The sequence below is a fragment of the Pseudophryne corroboree genome, chromosome 2, assembly GCF_028390025.1.
Source record: "Pseudophryne corroboree isolate aPseCor3 chromosome 2, aPseCor3.hap2, whole genome shotgun sequence".
NCBI lineage: Eukaryota > Metazoa > Chordata > Amphibia > Anura > Myobatrachidae > Pseudophryne > Pseudophryne corroboree.
Window position 1 is genome coordinate 825,800,356 of NC_086445.1, and position 5,211 is coordinate 825,805,566.

Genomic DNA, 5,211 nt, shown 5'->3' on the forward strand with positions numbered 1-5,211 from the left:
CCGAGTCTCGCGATAGAATACGAGCCTCGCAAGAATCCGACAGCGGGATGATGACGTTCGGGCGCACTCGGGTTAGCCGAGCAAGGCGGGAAGATCCGAGTCTGCCTCGGATCTGTGTAAAAAGGCTGAAGTTCGGGGGGTTCGGTTTCCGAGAAACCGAACCCGCTCATCTCTAATATCTACTGGGGCATAACTACTAGGGGCAGGCTAATTTTAAGTTGATAATTTTTGTATGGCCCCCGAAGGATTTTATAAATGGCTAAATGGCCCTTGGTAGAAAAAAGGTTCCCCACCCCTGCATTATACAGTAGTAAATATAATTCTTTATCAATTCATGCAAGTGATAGAGTATGATAGAAGCTTTCTTTGTTCAATGCTGTTGCTGAACATGTCAGTCAAAAGATATAATGATATACTTAATAACACCCCCAAAACAAAAAAAAAACAAAAAAAACCTTCAGCTTCCTAATGTCTAAAGCCCCCCTTTCTGAATACAACTAAACAGAAAACTCACAAAATCAGTTTCAGAAATTGTGAAGTGTGTAGAGTTAAAATTAACAAAATACATATCTCACAGATAGGATGTTAGCTTGCTTCTGTAATTTTGGGCTAGTCAATGCCACTAGAGTGCTGTTGCTGGTCTGTTCCCTGCTAATCCAGCACTGCAAGTTAATCTTACTGCTGTTCCTGTTGATGAACTGCCAAAACACCCATAAGCTATATGGGTGTAGTATGGTATGCCGGCGGCCGGGCTCCCGGCGACCAACATACCGGCGCCCGACCGCCGGCATACCGACAGCACGCCACGCTATTTATTCTCCCTCCAGGGGGGTCGTGGACCCCCACGAGGGAGAAAAAGTGTCGGTATGCCGGCTGTCGGGATTCCGACGCTGGTATACTGTGCGCCGGGATCCCGACAGTCGGCATACTGAAGACCACCCAGCTATATGGGGATGCGGTCAAGATCCCAGCTGTCAGGATCCCAGCAGTCGCAATGCCAATGCCGGAATCCTGACAGCCATCAGAATGCCAACGCTGGAATCCCAACAGGGTCAGGAAACCGATGCCAGAATCGAATGCCTACAGCTGGCATCCCGCAAGTATAGTGGGTGGGTTAGGGATGGGGAGGTTAGGTTTCATTGCGGCCCCGGGGGAGTTAGGGTTAGGCTTCAGGGGGTGAGGTTGGGGTTAGGCTGTGGGGAGAGGGGTCTAGGATTAGGCACCACCAGGGGCAAGGTTAGGTTTAAGCACTTAGGGGGATGGTTAGGTTTAGGATGCAGGGAAGGGGGGTTAGGTTTCGGCACCACAGGGGAAGGTTATGGTCAGGCACTAATGGGGAGGTTAGGGTTAGGCTGTGGGAAGGGAGGGGTGTAGTATGTCTGACCGCCAGTCAGGAGCCCGCCAGTCAGCATACCGATGCCGGGATCCCGGCAGCATACTGACGCCGGGTTCCCGGCGGGGAGGGACGAGTGCAGCAAGCCCCTTGCGGGCTCGCTGTGCTCGCCAAGCTGTGGGCTCCAGGTTCTATTCCCACTCTATGGGTGTTGTGGACACCCACGAGTGGAAATAGTCCCTGTTGGTCAGCATGCCGACCTTCGGGATAGTGAGGGGGTGGGATGTCGGTGTAGGTCATGTGACCGTCGGTCTCCCGACCGCCGGTCACATGAATACCACCCAGAAGGGAGGGTTAGGGTTAGAGGGTAGGGGAGAGGAGTAACACTCTTACCTCTCCCCTGTCTGGAGTACAACTTTAGGGATGCCGGCATTGGCAATTATCACTGCTCTACCTTCCAAAATTGTTTTACAGTATTCTACTTACAAGTCTACAATTGTCTATATATTTAATGCATGAGACTTGATTTATTCACAAACAAGTTTTCGATTTACTGTACCTATGCATTGGATTTGAGGAAAATGTTTCTCTCTCATTAAAGTCTCCATACTACACCACTGTGTAGCAGTTAATTTCCGAACAGACACAATACCGATGGTCATAATCACGACAGCCATTAACCGACAGTCAAAATACAGACACTGTCAAAATACCGAAATTCATTATGCTGACATTTTTGAAATGCTGACATAGTCAGAATACCAACATTTGAAATACCAACATGCATTTTAAAGGAGTTTTTGCCCAAAAACAGACTTGTTCATACTTTACCATCCCAGTGGACCTGCAAGGGTAATATAACAGTATGCTGAGCGCAGCAAGCCATAGTGCACGAAGCATGGTGAGTGCAGCATGCCATGCGAGGGGACACGGAACACTTAGACAGTGTCCATGGCAACCTATGTCGACAATGATACAAAAACACAGAAAAACTCAGGTTGGCATTTTGACATGTGAGCATTTCAAATATTGGTATTCTGACTATGTCGGCATTTTGAACATGTTGGCATAATGAATGTTGGTATTTTGACTGTAGATCAATGGATGTCAGGATTATGATCGTTGGTATTGTGTCCATCGCTAAATCATACTGAACCCATACCACTTTATACAGCAAGTTTCATTTCAGTAAACCAGTGCTTCCCAACCTTGGTCCTCGAGGATCATTAACAGTCCAGGTTTTAAGGATAGTCATACTTGAGCGCAGCTAACTTAATTAGTAACTCAGTTATTTTGATTTAACCATCTGTGCTCCATCTTAGATATCGCTAAAACCTGGACTCATAGCATGCCTTGGGGAACCAGGTTGAGTACCTTGCAATAAACTGTTGTTACAGTATTTGTGTTCTATAATTGATTTACAAACAGTACCGTAATATAGTGGTTTGCTTCTAAATATACAGGGCACTGTCTCTGGTGGAAATGTGTTATCAATTGCTTGGAGTATTCAACATTAGTGGAATGGTAAAAGTGTGTGCTAGAGGTTAGTATTTGCTATGAATGAATGAATGAATGAATGAATGAATGAATGAATGAATGACAGTAAGATGTTCTGTGTTATAGCATTTAATTATATAATTCAAATTTAAATTGAGATTGCTTAAGGAGTTCCTTCTATCCTACCTAGATATTATTTTATTAGGTAATAAAAGACTTACGTTATTGGAAAACCCAGGATACAACCACATAGGTTTGTGTTGTTTGTTTTTATACATATATTCCTAGATTGTCTCTAATTAGAACAAAACATCTTACATGTCTTAATTTCAGGCATTAAATAACAGATCTGGGGTTCCTGTGAGCATTGGGAATCATCCTATTCTCCATAGTCCCAAACTGTATCCAGGGCTGGTCATTCAAATTTGCAGTTACAAACTAAAGAAATGCTAAAGGTGAGCATGCTGGACTACCTGTGTAAGGGGAAGGGTGGGATGTGGAGAAGTGAACAAGTGAAGAAGTTGCCCTAGCACCAATCTGTGTCTAAGTAGCAAGTTATTTCTGTAAAATGAAAGGATTAAGTAGGATCCGATTTTGTTTTGTCATTGGTAACTTCTGCACTTGTCCATGCCTCCACTGTTTAGAAGGCTTGATACTCGCCATCTGGGCGCCCTGAGACACATTGTCCAGCTGACATAGGGCTTTATACCAGCGTACAGCCTGACTTCCGTGCTGTGGGGTAATAATTATGCAATAATTATTATAGTCTGCATATGTTTGCATGCTGTACTGCAGTAATTTCTCCTATTTCAACTATATCATCATTTATTTGATGCATTTTTTACTTCTGCTTTCATCCTATTCTTATTTCCGTGGACTCTCATCTGCGATCCAGGGCACACTATACCACTACAGTGGGACTTGATGCATCCGGCCTAACGCAGAAAGCAGATCCACACCTTTATCTCTGTGACATTTTGTGACACTCTCCTACTTAGGTGCACTCTCATTGGTGTCCAACTCACCCACCTTTTCTACTATCAAACCACACTGCCAGTGCCCGATCTCGTCTGATCTTGGAAGCTAAACAGTGTTGGGCTGGGTCAGTACCTGAGGAGGAGACTCACAGGGAATACCCAGTGTTGTAGAGTAGGAGTCAGCTTGTTTGATGTGTGTTATATGACACCAACAGCAGCATCACCACTTGTTCTATCTTCATAGCTCTACCTGGTACTGCATATAAGTATTTAGACTACTCTAGTCTCCTAATTATTGTATTCACTTGCGCAATCTCTGGTGATCGGTATTGTTTTGGCATTGTCAACTCATTTTTTACCTTTCCATTGCAGACTCACTATAACATTGACCTATTAATACAGATTTTCTGTACTGGTCAGGCTGAAATGGGTGTAGGATGATAAAGTGTCCACAGCCTTTTCTAATCAAGCTCCATGAGACAGGACAAGAACATTCCTTAATTTTTTTATATATTTGCCTTCATATTTACTGTTATTACTTTCTTTATATGTGTTTTGTATCATATATTTCTTAATAGGTACTTATATTTTAAAATTACTTAATAAACTTATGTTTTAACATCCTTCTTCCTTATAAATTTGAGATTATTTTCAACTAACTAAGAGTGCACCCACACAAGAGCCTTCTTTTTCTCTCTCCATTGACAAGGCTTGATACCCCTTTATGCAGGAAGTCCAGGATGCTAAGCTTTGTCATTCCCTTAGTTTGTGATTATAATGACTGTAGACATGAATGACCAATCCTGAAGACATACAGTATAAAATGCATTGTTTTAAATAGATAAGAACTTAGAGGGTCATAGGAATTGAGAAAGGAGATGATAATGTGAAGGAGCATTGGAGATGTGTATTTACAGTAATCACAATATTATTTTTAGGCCAAAAGGTTGCACCGAGGTCGCTGGATGACTAAGCTAAGTGACACAAGTGGGCGGCACAAAAATCTGGCCCATCTAGGAGTGGCACTGCAGTGTCAGACAGGATGGCCCTTTTAAAAACTAGGCCCCAAAGAGCACATAATGCAAAGAAAAATATAAGAGGTGCAAGATGGAATTGTCCTTGGGCCCTCCCATCCACCCTATGTTGTATAAACAGGACATGCACACTTTAACAAACCAATCATTACAGCAACAGGGTCTGCCACACGACTGCTTTGATTGGGTCCCACCAAAAAATAAACAATTAATCTCTCCTTGCACAAACTGGCTCTACAGAGACAAGATGTCGTCCTCATCCTCCGATTCCTCACCCTTTCAGTGTGTATATCCTCCTCCTTACAGAGTATTACAGTAATTCGTTCCCACTGGAATCCACCATCACAGGTCCCTGTGTAATTTCTGGAGG

The 5,211-nt window shown here is 43.4% G+C and overlaps 1 pseudogene; it reads left to right on the top strand.

Moving 5' to 3' along the window:
• Window positions 1-3,862: 3,862 nt before the first annotated feature.
• On the top strand, window positions 3,863-3,981 carry LOC135051830 (5S ribosomal RNA; annotated as a pseudogene).
• Window positions 3,982-5,211: the final 1,230 nt, after the last annotated feature.